A 15851-nucleotide genomic window follows, 5' to 3' on the forward strand; every position below is an offset into this window, starting at 1 on the left:
ATTTTTTAAATGGGATTTCAGTCTTCTATCTCCTTCAGCCCCCAGCTGGGAAAAATAAGAGTAAGGAGAACTGACAAGTGAAATCCAAGAATTCAAGCATCATTGAAGTATTTGGAGTTTTTACATTCCACATTCATAGTCATGCTACATGCCATAGATACGACATTTTGACCTTATCTAAGCTCTGCATTTGAATGAAGCAGCTGCTTGTTGGATTACAATATTTCTATTGCAAAGATCTGTTGCTTTGTATTAGGAAAAAAAAAAAAAGCACCTGCAAGCATCTTTTGATTTTATTTTAGATTGTCCAAAAAATACAAAACTCACAAATCTGACCCTGAGGTCTGATTTCTCAGCCTGACTACCAGGTCATTATTCTTTTGCTCTTGCAGAGAGACTGTTTGCATGAAGCTGAGGATGCAGACTGCATTAAGAGTTGACCTTTCTATCAAAGTTAATAGTGAGTAATTTAGAATCTAGCCAGAATTGCACTGACGTATGTAGATCCATGAAGTAATGCTTATATAATCACTGATTTAATAACAGTGAATGATATTGTTAATATTTCTTTTGGAAGTTGTGACTACTATCCAAAGCCATTCAAATGAAATTGAACATTAGAAACAATTGCTTATTAACCCTGATACAAGGGGAAGAACATACAACATGATGGGATTATAGTGAGATGAAGTGGCTACAAGAAAGAAGCTCTGATTCTTTAAGGCTTCTTTCTCCAGAGATACTATTTAGCTAAATAATTACTGTTTTCTTCTGTTATATTGTAATACAACAAATTGGCAGAAAAGTATGGAGCGTTTTGCTACTTAATATCTTCATTTTCTGTTTAACCCAATCAATTTCTGGTGTGTCAGCATATCAAACATGAAATAAAATTTACAGCTGGGAAAGATGATATCCCACATGGTGGTGTTTGATGGACAATTAGAAAGCAAAACTATCATGAAGGATAGGCAATATATATATACACAAGGTTCACCTTTCCTGAAACAGGAACATTTATCTTTCCTTGTCAACAGTATCCTTACCTTCGGGATATAGCCCAAAGTTCAAGAATGTAAATTCGCATGGAACCAAAACATTTTCAGTAGATAAAAGACACAGAATGACAATGAAAAATGTTCTGTTTCCTCTAATGTATTCTAAATCAAACAGTTCCCAGTATGATATTTTAGGTTAATTAGTTTAATCTATTTTTTAACTAAGCTGATGTTTCCATGCCAACAAATGATTTTTAAATTGTGGAAATCTCGGTGATGTAGTGTAAGAGTAAAAACCTAATTGCCTAAAACATTACTTTGTTGTAATTCTTTTAACTAACATGTGAAATGCCACACTTGTAGCTCAAGTTCAGCTAATGGCCACAGCTCCAGTTCTGTGAGGGAATCATTTAGCTAAACTGTGCTCATACATCAAGACTGATTGTACCACAGTAACAACTTTTCTAAAATTCCATCTTTAAATAGGCATATGCCAGAAATGAGACACTCACTACCAACAGGTACTGCTCATAGGTCTACAGCACTGCAGAAAAGTTTTTTCTATTCAGGTTGATTACCACAAGATTTTCTCATAGATTAGGGTGAAATGTTGTATTAGCAGTTATAAGTAAAGCTGCTGTGTGATAGAGAATGCAGTCTGGGAGGAAAATACAGAAATCTTAAAGAGATTATAGGGATATTCAGACTAATTCAGTTGTAAAATGTGGTATATGAGCTGTGCAAACTTTTTCCAGTCATCGGGAACTTCACCTGACTGCCATGATTTTTCAAGACCTGGGTGGTGTGGTCAGAGCCTTTGCCAGTGAAGACCAAGGCAAAGAAGTCATTCAGAACCTCAGCCTTCTCCAAATCCTGTATAGCTAGTTCTCCCCCCAAGAGCTTCCAGAGGGCGCCTACATTGTCCCTAGTCTGTTTTTTATTTGCTATGTACCTGTAGAATCCCTTCCTGTTATCCTTAACATCCCTAACCATTTTTCTCTCCTCCTAATCCCTTAAATCATGAAATATATCCCAGGACAGCACATTTCAGCAGAAAGAGGGGGAAAGGCACCATGAGTAGACTAGTCTTCAAAGGTTTGAGAAAAATGGGTTAAAATTCTCTAAAGCTGATGATTGTACAGAATCCAGGTTTCTTACTGCTTGGTTTACTGGTCTAATCACTGAGCTGATGCATAAAAAGGCAAAGGCACATGCACTAACAGTATTATAAGAGAAACTCTTCTCATTTTACAAAAGGAAGGGGTTACACATCTAACCTAAGAAGAGAAATTCAGACTAGAATTCCCATTCTGACAATAACCTCTTCTTATATCTCAGAATTAAGTTTATAGACCATGGAAGGTATAGGGTTTCAGGTCCATTCTGCTTATTTTCGATTGACCTGTTCAAGATGGAGTTTGTTGCAAACCCCCACTGTGCCACTTAAAACTTCCATGTAATATATTGGGCCCTTCAGCATACACAATATTCTGCACAATTTCTAACACCACCATGTCAATGCCTTTGTAGAACTACTTCTGGAATTTAGAATTTTTTAATACTAACACAAACAATGCATCTAAATCTGGCATTTTGTTTACAGAATAAGCACACTGAAAGCAACAGCTTTTCTATTTTCTAAATTAATTTATTAAGGCCTCTTAAATTATATAACAAATTAAATGTATGTTATAGAGACTCATGCCAGTTTTCACAGCTTTTCTTTTTTTTTTTTTTCAGAACTTAAGAAGCACTTCTCTTGATGCCTGTGTCATGCTCTGTTTCTGCCTGCTTCAATTAAGTAGACAATCATGACCATTTTTAAAGTCTAACTTCTCGAACAAATCTGGTTAAAATGAGTATGACACTGAATATACCTCTTTTACCACTGATTTAAAAGTTACAGCAATAATTATGCCAGATTGTTAGAACTCCGCTGTTTTAGAACACTGCTTCTTACCGGGTGTGTTACAGATTGTCTTTATTTTTTATTAGGTTCTTCCCATCAAACTACATCTTCTCAAGAAGATATAAACGCAGGATTTCAAAAACAATTTAAAGAACTAAAGAATTCAAATTACTGACCCTTTCAATCAAGTAAACGCAAACTGCAATATGCTGAAAGGCTCCAAGAATATTCTGTAGATGACAACTAATCCATACTGTTGTTGTGGCAACCAGAATGAATGAAAACTTATTTTTACACTAGAAATTGAAATAATTACTGTTAGTAAAATTAATTATTTTTAATTAATATTACGTCTTGAAAAATTGGAAATTTCCAAACATAAGCACTATCAGATTTATACAAAAAATTAAGAATCAGGATAAATAGTAAATATGAATTCTTTGTATTCATAACAAGAATCAAAATTATAGGCAACTTATTTCTCATTAGAAAAAAAATTAATCTGAGCTATCATATTTGCTATTTTAGCAAATACCTCACTAAAAAAAAAAGCTCAAAGCTTGAACTAGTACTGCAGGAAGCTGGAAGAAAAATAAAAATTTTGAGGTTTTTTTTTGTGAGGGGGTGTTGCAAAATTTTTTAGAACTATTGGAAAAATCATAACTAGTTGATCAGATGAGATTAGCTGAAAAATATGTAAAAACTAGTACACTAAATGGTTTCTGAAGTATTGAAGTAAGGACTTCATTAAGTGGCACCAAGATTGCAAATTCAACTTGCTATTTACGCTTATGAATGCGAGATTAGGATTTATTTCTGTGTGAAAGAAGCAGAAAGTTAAAATTAACATAAGATCCATTACAATGAAAAAGAAAAATTGTAATGGTCTAGTGGATGTTTTAATTAAAACTGGGCTAACCCTGGGTGACTGGAAATGTCAACTACAGTTGGCCAGGTCAAGCGACAAATGTGAGCAGTCCAGTGACCAAAAAGATGCCTATGAGGAAAGCAGAAAGGAAGAACTATGAATCACCACACACTAATGGCCATGGAACTTAAAAGAAATGGAAACAGCAGTTGTGCTGAACTGAGACAGCCACTTATATTGGCACTAAACACTAGCTTCTGTCAGTGCTGAATCACTTTAATGCAGGGTTTTCTGTAAAATATGATTGTGAAAATGGTGCATATTTGCCAATGTGTAATTTGAATAGCCTCTTCTCAGCTCCTCTTTGTCTGTATTTCTGTGCACACAATGAAAATATGTATTAAATTTTTTCCCTTCGCTCCCTTTTGTGAAGAAGATTGGTGCCTGAAATTCAACTGCATCAAGTTCATTTTCTGCAAGTAATACTATCACATGTGTACCATTCTTTAGCAGAAAAAACACTATTCAAAGTTCTCTGCAGGTTTATGAAACATATTATTTATGCCGCAACATTATTGTTACCACCATCCTCGGAGTAAAATACAAGGAAGGCAGCTGCTGAAAGCCAAAATGTTATCTTGTAAATACAGCATTTATCTACCCTATCTTTTGAACACCACTTACTTACTGGAAAATGGAGTGTGCAGCAACTAAATATAATATATTACCTAGGAGTGTTCTAGAAGATAGACTGTTTTCCTGAAATTTTTAATTTCTTCTCAAATAGATAGCTCCATTGTGTCGCTCTAGGTTTGACAAGTCCTCTTGTATATTAACTACACTTTGAAAAGTTTGTGGTTTGGCCAGAAACATAGTTCTGATTCCAGGAGCACATCAAGTTCTATATAAGAGTTAACAAAAACCCAAAGCCAGTGATAAGAAAATGTAAATGACTATTTTCTGGCACTGCTTGAAGCATTGACTCAAATGCAACTTTAAATCTCCTGGAATAATATTGGAGAGTTTATTTAGTAAAACTTTCAAAGGTGGGTGTATAAAAACAATGTAGTGTTCTGTAATTTGCTGTGTGTGTAATAGTCATTTACACAGCCCTGTATTTGAACCAGTATGACAAAAAAAATACTCCTAATCTCTCACCCCAAATTAAGATGAGAAAAAAGTTTCCTGCTAAGATACAGACAGACATGTAGAATCTCTTATGAATGACCCAAAGAATCATCTTCAGAATTAAATTTGCATTTAGTTTACTTGTTTTCTACTTAGCCTAATCTACTGTTAATCATTGCAGTATCTGAAAATCTTCCAGCGAAACCCTGAGCCAGATGGCTAATACAATTCACCTGTTGCTTTTTTTCCCTCATCTTAGCTTCTGAAGCACTATACAGAATTGACTGATTTAGTTTTAGGGAGCTTTAATTACTACTGTTAATTTAATAAATATGCTAGAGGGGGACAGATAAGAGGCAATTTCCTTGCCCTTGGAATAAAAAATAGTGATGACTGTGCTAGCATTTAATATCTGGTGTTTCTTCTGCTGTGTTTTCCAGGAATTTGTCCTATGAGTGTTTGACAAGTCTTCTGATGTGTTTGGATGTGTAAACTAGGCATTTTACTGATATCTAAATATTTCCTTTATGTGTTCTGCCAGGTTATGAACAAGCCTCTTATATTCTTTTTACATCTATGTTCAATAAATATTTTGTGCAGATATTTAATTTACTGGGGTTTATCAAAAGAGTTTATCCCAACTTTAGCTGGTGTTATATTGAATACAGGTTATGGTTAACTGCACAGCTTTTTATTATTAAATGTCAATTCACTGTATTGTGCTTTATTTTCAAAACTTGTTGAAGTATTCATTCAACTGGAACAACAATAATAGTAATGACCAGTTTTCTGCTCCACCTCAATCTTTTCCTACAGAGGTCAGCTATGCATCCCTTGTTTTTCAGACTTTGACATCAGACACGCATTGCTACTGCATTTGATTTCCACTTCTGCAGTGGAACTACAATTTTCCACCCCACAGCCTAGCTATTTGGAAAATTATCTTCCTTGTTCCTCCTGAAAGTTGTCTTTGGGTAGATACAGGGTGATCCTTGCTGAATCACAAAATGTGTGTGTAGAAGTAGGTAGAAGGACAGGGCTGGAGCTGGCCCTATCTGATGCATAAAACAAGAACTTAAGTGAGCACAACCAAGCATGCTGCACTCTAGGAGGATCAACTATTTTTCTCTATAAGGAAGTAAGATGCCAAAAAAAAAAAAAAGCTTGGATTTTCATACTGGCCTTTGGAATGAATATACAATTTAATGCCTGAATAAGCACAAACAACTCTCATGCAAGTTAGGTGCCTGAGACAACATTTATCTTGTATTGTTTCTGATAATCTTGACTTCATATTGGAGGCTTAAAGTTACAATCCAGTTGTCTTATTTTTGTTATATGATTTTAATGGTAATTTTGCTTACATTTTAGTCTCACCACCACTATGTATGCACAGTGTGAAATAACTTCTAGACCAGTAGCATGTTCTCATTTATTACCAGTCCTCTGTACCTTCAAGTCAGTTTAAAATCAACGTTTTAATTTTTTTTTTCTCATTTTAATTCAAATTGCTTTTCCATGCTGCATTAAGTGACCAGAATTATATCACAGGACATGTTAGTTTGAATTGTAGATACTATATGAACATTTAAATGACAGCCTCTTAATGTTATGGTGATATTTTACACCAAGTAAAGTGTGTTTAAATTTATCAGACTTAAAGGAAGGGCAAATCAGGCAACAACAATAATCACTTTATTCCTGCAGTAATCATTGCTTCAGGCAGATGGGATTATTTAATAAGTCACTGATAAAATGCAGTGACAGAGGATCTCAGCACTGTACCTGCAGTGTCTAAGAAAACTCGAGGTGTGTCGTGGTTTAAACTCAGTCAGGTAATTCGTTCGCTCACTTCCCCCCCTTTTCTTGCCCTCCCCCTGCTCTCGGAGGGACGGAGAGGAGAATCGCAAAGAATGCAACTCCCACGGGTTGAGATAAGAACAGTTTAGTAACTAAGGTATAACACAGTTCACTACTGCTACCATCAATGATGATAAAGGAAATAACAAGGGAAGAGAATACATCATCTCACCACCAGCCGACCGATAACTCGCCCCCCCCCCCAGCCTGACCAAGCTCTGCCCGATACCTCCTCCAACCCTGCAGTCTCTCAGCCCTTCCGGCTCACTCCCAGTTGCATCCTCCTGGGCATGACGTGCTGTGGTATGGAATAAAAGCATGAGGCTCACAAAGTCCTTGGCCAAACCAAAATACCTGTTATCAGCTCTGTTCCCGAGCTGAAAGTCAAAACACTGCACTACACCAGCTACGAAGAAGGAGAAAAATGACTGCTACTGCTGAACCCAGGACAAGGTGTAAGTGAAGAAACTTCAAAGGAATTTTATTCCAGCATACTCATAATAGTGGCGCTTTGTGGTTTTGGTGTTTTTTTTACTTTAATAATAAAACCTAAATAAAACCTCTGGTATGAATACTCAGAAGTTATTACTCATGATTTCCTACTCCTCATTTTTGGGTCAGCTCAGGACAGCTGCTAAACACCAGCTTTTCAGACCGAGTGCAGCAGTTAGCTGCTTAAGCACAAGTAACTAGTGCAACTTGAGATGTTCAAGATCCATCAGGCCTCCATCTGTTACCTTAGGAAGGTATGGTTATCCAGTAGGCTTGGTGTCATAATTACTCACCTCATTTCACATGCCCTAGAGCATCTCAGGTAGTCTATAATTAGGTAGTTGAATTCCACACTCAGTGTCCACAAGTTGAAAGCTAGTCTCTTTTACCATGACCCAAACAGATCATAAAAATCAGGCCGCAGAATACCAATTTAAAATCTTTCAAAATTACTTTTGTTGCTGTTGTAATGGGGAAAAAAGATCTACAGGCAAAGTACAGCCCAAGGCCAATGGACTAACTGTGTCTGAAATGTCTGAAAAATGGAACTGATTTGCTACCTAGAGAAATGTAGAAACTCAGCAAGTTCTAGTGTCATCTAAAGCCATTGTACTCCATAGAAGTACCATCAAGAAACTATAACCTGGATAGCAGTATATCTTCAAACTCAAGAGAACAAACGATAACTGGCTTTAGATACAGGAAAACCAAAGAAATTGGAGCTATAAGACTAGCAATACCATTGTTGGCTCATGCCGAAAATCTAATTTTAAAAGAAAAATATTTTTGAGACAACATTCACCTAGAGGTGGGGAGGGAAGAGGTCTATGCATTGACATCCAGCCCCAGTGTGGCCAACACTTAGAAGCCAGGATAACAGCCCAGGCTTAAAAATGCTGAGTAGTAAGGTGCTGTTTCCCTGGGTCTACACCAAATGTCTAAACGGGACTGAAGAAACATGAGCCTTGTCAAATTATCTGTGAGTGCCATAGAACAGAAATCTTACACAAGAAACTTTATAATAGACATTGCTATCCACCCACTACACCCATCCTTCTTAGTAAATAGATTTCAGATTATGTCACTGAGTGATGAGGTTCTTTTCTTGCTGTAACCCCAATCTAAGCCCCACCTGACATACCTATGCACTCACAGCCACTTTGCAGCTGTCTCATCTTCATGTTAAGTCTAGTTTGCATGTCACAGTACCTGAGCTAATTCATCTGTGTCTGTATTAGGTCTTTATACATATATCAGACTAGTCACAAAAAAAAGACTTACAGATACGTATAATCTTGACTGAAGCTTCAGATTTTCTTAGAAATAGGTTTCTGTACATTCTTGCTTTGCAAAGTGGTGTCTGGTGAATCACTATAAACTGGGTAGATAAAAGAAGTAAGAACAGTTTCCTGATTTCAGCAGCAGCAGAGAATGCAATCTTCTAGAACATGCTGGAAAAAATCCCTGTAAACTGTAGACATAGATTAATAGATATCAATGCATACTTAAATATACTTTCAAATATGTAGCACATTAAAGAAAAAAGACGACATTGGGAAAATTTATGTTTTTAATATAAACTAAAGTTTGAGAATTTCTTAACAAAGTGAAGAAAACCGTTGCGAGATCACAGTAGCTTTTTTCAGGCCCAAACAAAAATGTCAATAGAGTTTCAGAGTTTCTTAGCTCTGGTATTCTACTGTTTGCCCACCAGTGTCTTTTGAATTTTGAAAACCTAGTCTCCTCTCTGCTTTCAGTTGTCACTGTTTTCTACCACAGAAGCTTATTTGATGAAGGAAAAACTTACTGGCTTAATTTTACATATACTCTTTCACACTTAAATATGTATTTACATTTTTGTTTAAGTTTTTCTGCTCTGCAATAAATTAAGAAGGGCAACAATCCCACAGTTTGCTTATGACTGAAAATAATTTTAGAAGCTGACTAAAAATATTTAAAAATATCTATTTATTTAACTCTTATAACTGCTAAAAAAAGACCAAATCATATGCCTAATATCTATTTATTTAACTGTTATAACTGTTAAAAAAAGACCAAATCATTTGCCTGTTGAATTAGTATGACACTAATAACAATCCAAACTACTGTGCCTGATGTGTTCAAATTGGGGTGTGCATGTCTGATGTGTTCAGATTGGGTTTGCATTTCATTTCAGAGGCAAAAGTTTAGACTGACGAACAATGTAATTGAATCACTCTTGGGCCTTGGCACTGGAGTATGTTATAATTGTAGCATAATGAGATAATGAAGAGACTTTTTTTCCTTATTTTTAATTTGGAGAGGCTTAGGGATAGGAATAGTTGAAAACAGAGAATACCAATTAGGTTCTCCATTTCCCTCTGCTCTTCTGCCCCCCTCTTCCCCAGTCCCTTTCCATTATAGACCTACCTATTTCAGAATTAATGTATTTTTGTGATAATAGGAGTCTTTGAATAAGAAACAAAATGTATCACATGTAGGAAATTCATTTGATCATGCTATACACAAAGGTGGAATCGAAGAGAGAAATTCATTCCAGATTTCAGTATTTTGAAATTTTTCATTTTAAATTTCAAAAGCAGCAATTACATATGCTGTTTGATGTACTCCAAAACTGCTATTTCATATATAGCATATCTGATAGTCATCGAAAATGCTAGAAAAAAAACATCCTAACCATCATAATTTAAATATTGTCTTATTCCTATTCTCCTCAGGATGTTTTAAAACAGGCCTTGAAGGGTCTATTAAAATGCATTTAAGCCCAGTACACTTTGCAGGTGTCCAGTATAATGAACACCTTAAAAGGGTACGCTCTAAGGTTAATTTGTTCTGTAAAATCGCCCAGACCCCTCTAGAGTATTCATTAGTAGAATAAAACAGAGACCTAATCCAGATAGATGCTAAAAGATTATCATTATTGCTGTAAGGATGACTTTGATAAAATTCTAATTGGTATTGCTGCATGGAGACTGAACAACTGAAGCGTATTATGATAAATACTGGGTTTCAGACCTCTCAACTAAATTCTGAGACTGGGATAAAATAAAGTGATCAAATTCATTTGAAAACAGTACCTCAATTTACTCCAGAATTTCTTTGAGTGGCATGAAAGATAAAATTATACTCAACTGCAGATAATTACATGAAATGTCAGCACAATACAATTAGAGCTAAAAGACCATTGCAGCAGTCATTTTGCTTTTAACAGCATATTCATTGCAAATAATGTTTTGTCTCATTAGTACAGGACTGGCAGATTTAAACCTGTAGTTATACACATTCATCCATAATAATATCAAACATGATCATTATATTTTCTTTTCTCTCTGCATTATATATAAAGGATAAATTTCCTGCTGGACCACTTAAATACAAGACAGAATCTACATTATCTAAATAAAATTAAAATAAACCATCTTATTTTGAATTTAGATCTATAACTGCTAAAATTCCCGTATCATGACACCACACTTCCTATGCCATTAAAACATACTGTGAGTTAAGTAGTCATTGTATAGGTCCATCAAATTGAAATTTTAATTCTTTGGTTGGCATTATGGTTCTTGCCCATATGAAAAACTATGAATTGGTATGTTTTTATGAGTGAATATAAAATTATCATCCATACTTGATCTTGTTTCAACTACACCACTGGAAGAATAATTCCATTCAACATGAGTTATGGTAGCAGAATATAACCTTTATTTTGATTACTACAGGTCAGTGGTCACTGCAAAACGATGCCTTTTTTCTATGCTGTGGTAGAATGCCATTATTCTTGACATTTTTATGTGCAAAGTCAAATTATTACTTAGATTGTTTATGATGCCTTAAAGATTTTTTTAATTATAAGAAGTACATATACTAGAATTATCTACATAAAGTTAGACGTCATATATAATTGTGCTGAATGTGTATCTGTGTAATTTTATCCTTTTTTAAATAAAGTAAGTAAATGATATATACATGTGGACACATTTGTAGTAGCTGTGTTTATATGTGTAGTATATACGTATATAAGTAAATGGGACAAAAAATTACACAAAAAGAAATTTAAGACATCCATCATTAACTAATTTTTTTAAAAATCCCTGAATCAGTATTTCTTACTGAATTGGGGTTTTCCCATTCTAAGATTTAAATTTACATCCATTTATACCTACAAAAATTATCCAGAATGTCAATGGGCCATAAGAATAACAGTCAGGAAGTAACCATATGAATTATGTAAGAAGTTAATAAGAGCCTACAATTCAGGAAAAAGAAATAATTAAAAGTCTGCTTTTATATTATTTTTGAAAAAAAATGTTGAGTCTGGTTAGTGAAAATATATTTATGCATTTTCAGCAGTCTTCGAGCAAATGTCATATCTATATTCTTTCATTACATTGTTTACTTTGAATCACTGAAGGTTATAGCTGAGCATAGGCTGAATAAAAGGATGCCATATAATTCAGAAATGATTTTGCTATGGATCTGATTTGTTTCTATAAGCAAATTCTCAGGTTTAATTCTTTTAAAATAAGTGTTTCTATGACTTTATTTTACTACTCTTAGTCATGTGTTCCTTTACACTGTATTGGAAAATCATGGTAGACAATATGATCTATTAAGGAGTTTTTTCTCATGAGCATTTCCTAATGATGTCATACGGTTTTATCCTATAGTATATGTCATCAGTAGGCGGCATTGAGACCACAATCACTTCTACCACAGGCTCTTGCAACATGTTTATAAGAGATGGTTCTAGTTTACATTTTTAGTCAAAGGTGAAATATGTAGAATTCATGTATATATTTCTTTCTCCTTTCTGCTCTATCACACTTTTAAATGCAGACTTATACAGCTTGAGTGGTGTTTTTATCATGAGGTATATTGTTAAGGAGAGCTGCTACTGTAAATTATCCATGTGCGTCACAAAAGTATTTCAAATGGCTCTATTGTACCTGTGTGATCAAGTGTGCACAACCAATATGCTGTAGCACCAGCTACAAACAAGACTGAGGTGTTCTGTATCATCTGTTGACCCATACAGAAACAAGTAATGAACAAAACCTCCACATATCCTTTGAATGAAAAGTTTTAGGGAGAGTGGTACTATTTTAATTTTGTATAGAAGAAGTTTTTCCATTTTTTTAATTATATCAACTTCTGTAATAAAAAAGTCTCCCTTGCTCACTCTTCTCCTTGTTACCTAAGACTAATATTATATACGTCTATGTCTATCAATTTTTCTAAATCTACTTTTATAGTGTCCAAGACCTATAGTAATCCACATCTGAAGAACGTGGAAGCCTCAGAAATACATTGGTTTTGCTTTCAATTCTGGAACAGAATAGCTACAGGTTAGGCAGAGAAGAGATTCAGAGCAACCCTGCTGGGACTGTTTGTTGATGAGAAACTGAACAAGAGCCAGCAGTGAGTGCTCGCAGCCCAGAAAGCCAACTGTATCCTGGGCTGTATCAAAAGGAGCGTGACCAGCAGGTCGAAGGAGGTGATACTGCCCCTCTGCTCTTGTGAGACCCCACTTGGAGCAGTGTGTGCGGTTCTAGTGTTCTCAGCACACGAAGGACATGGAGCTGTTGGAGCAGGTCCAGAGGAGGGCCACAAGGTTTTGAAGCACCTCCCTTATGAAGACAGGCTGAGAAAATTGGGGCTGTTCAGCCTGGAGAAGAGAAGGCTGCATGGAGACCTCATGGCAGCCTTCCAAAATCTGAAGAGGGCCTAAAGGATGCTGGAGAGGGACTCTTTATCAGGGCTGTAATGACAGTACAAGGAGTAATGGGTTCAAACATAAACAGGTTAGATATAACAAAGAAATTCTTTCCTGTCAGGGTGGTGAGGCACTGGAATGGGTTGCTCAAGGAAGTGGCAAATGCTCCATCCCTGGCAGTGCTCAAGGACAGGCTGGACAGAGCCTTGGGTGACATGGTCTCGTTCCAGCTCCTGGGTTCAGCAGTAGCAGTCATTTTTCTCCTTCTTGGTAGCTGGTGCAGTGCAGTGTTTTGACTTTCAGCTCAGGAACAGAGCTGATAACAAGGATGTTTTGGTTTGGCCAAGGACTTTGTGAGCCTCATGCTCTGCCAGCGAGGAGGGGGAGCCAGGAGGAAGCAGAGACAGGACACCTGACCCAAACTGACCAAAGAGGTATTCCATACCACAGCACGTCATGTCCAGGATGTAACTGGGAGTTAGCCGGAAGGGCTGGGAGACTGCAGGGTTGGAGGAGGTATCGGTCGGTGCTTGGTCGGGCTGAGGGGGGCGAGTTATCGGTCGGCTGGTGGTGAGGTGTTGTATTCTCTTCCCTTGTTATTTCCTTTATCATTATTATCATTGGTGGTAGCAGTAGTGATTTGTGTTATACCTTAGTTACTAAACTGTTCTTATCTCAACCCGTGGGAGTTGCATTCTTTTCGATTCTCCTCTCCGTCCCTCCGAGAGCAGGGGGAGGGCAAGAAAGGGGGGGAAGTGAGCGAACGAATTACCTGACTGGGTTTAAACCACGACACATGGCAAGAGGTTGGAACTAGATGATCTTAAACGGACTATTAGTAAACTAAATATTCTATGATTCTATGATTAAAATAGCATACTGGTGTATTTAACAGAATATGTTTCTTACTGGGTAAGTCCCAGTTGTGGAACAAAGGAGAAAACATTTCCAGAATTCTTGATTAAACATGAATTTTTTCAGCTTAACTGGAAACTTTTCAAATTATTTTAGATTATATTTAACTGATTAATTGAAATTGACTTAAATATATTAGCAAAAATTAGAAGCTAAAGAATCTTGTTACTGGAACACAGATAAGTGAAAAGCAATATATAGTTTGATATTACCAGTTGTTTGAATGAGTTCAGTCAGTGTGCTGGTGAGTCAAATTACTTCTTTTTGAACAGTTACACAAAGCTTTCTGTTGAAAAAAAAATTCAGTGAAAGAATAACGTAACATAGTAGAACTGAAACTGCTGAAATACACTTCTAAATACACTTCTCAAGCTGATTTCTATCAGTTTAGGATGATAAAGAGTGAGAGATAGAGGAGTGAAAAATTAAGGACTTCTGATTGAAACAAAAAGCAGACCTCTGCAATTTTGTGATTTATTTTCTTTCTAGGAAAACATTCCTAAGACCCTATAGATAAGATATTTTGAATGCTCTCATTATAATGCTGCTACCTACCATGGAAGATTCATCTCAATTTGCTGTTACACTGTCTTGACTTCTCTACTGTTAAGTGCTTCTGATTTCTCTTGTTCCACATCCTTGCTATTTCATCCATGCTGCATTCTTGTAGCACAAACGTTCACTGGAAAATTGCTAGCTCCCGTCTTATCACACAATCCGATTTAAACTAGTGTCTACTCTTTTACTTCCTCTATTCACAAATCATCATAGATTTTCATAAACTCTATCTTTTCAGCTCCCATGCCCTTCCAAATATTTTTCCAGTCTTATTTATCTACCTTCATACTTTTTATTGTTTTCTGTTGTCTCCTATACCCCTAGCTATAATTGAGTTAGATGCTTTAATCAATGTATTAAATAGTGTTCCTATCAAATTTATGTTCAACATTAAAGATATAATTAGGTCTGAGCAGTCAAAATTTTTTACTGACATAGCTAGTAACTAAATATTAGTATATTTATGGTAACTAAATAGCAAATAAAAATTTTGTTCCCAAGAGAGGCTTTCAAATTACATCCCATTTAAGTCCATATTTGAATTACTGGACATTAAAAGTTTGTTTATTTAAGATTATTTAGTTTGCATTCACAAACGTTGGAAAAATACAGGCAAAAATGTTTGTTAATTAATTTTCCCATTCAGCACCGTACAATGAGCTGGTATACACTAATGGTAATTCCTAAGGGCATTATCATACAGATTTTGAATAGAAAGTGTATGTACACCAGGGCATGTTTGCTATCCACCAGGTAACTGCAAATATACTTGTTGCATCAATATGCCTTATAAGTCAACATTTTGTTCAGCGCATTAGTACATTATACTGTTACAAAGCCATTTGACCTAGCTGAGTATTTATTACAGGATCGAGTTCAAATAACTGATTTTGACATAGACAGCACTAAGTGATCTGTGGACTTCAAGAATGAAATATTTTCCTTTCTGCTACCATTTTGTGACCATTAATATGAGTAATTAATTTTCTTTTAACTTGCATAAATATTTCTCTTTTTTTTGATCATTGTATGCACTCAGTCTGGGAGTTCTTTCAAACAAACTGCCAGTCTATCTAGTCTTAACAATTTAAAAGGAATATCTTTTAAAATAAAATCATTTCTAAAATCACCTGTACTCAGAAAAATATATTCATGGCCAGGTGCAGCCCAAGTGTGATTTAGAAGAGGGGAGCCTTCTCAGTGTAGGGATTACTGTCTATACTGACTGTCAAAAACAGACTTCGATGAAATGGAGGGATGCTGTAACAGAGAAGCAGCATGGCTATTGAGCAGAGTTGCAGCCAAAATCTCACTTCCATTGGTCACATAATCCAACAACAACAGCAAGAAAATGGGAGAGGAGCTAATGGTAAACCTAAAGGCCTCTTAATTCTTTTATCCCCTGAT

The sequence above is a fragment of the Pezoporus occidentalis genome, unplaced genomic scaffold, assembly GCF_034315485.1.
Source record: "Pezoporus occidentalis ecotype Australia unplaced genomic scaffold, CSIRO_AGI_Poc_V1 ctg48, whole genome shotgun sequence".
In the NCBI taxonomy this organism is placed as follows: Eukaryota; Metazoa; Chordata; class Aves; order Psittaciformes; family Psittacidae; genus Pezoporus; species Pezoporus occidentalis.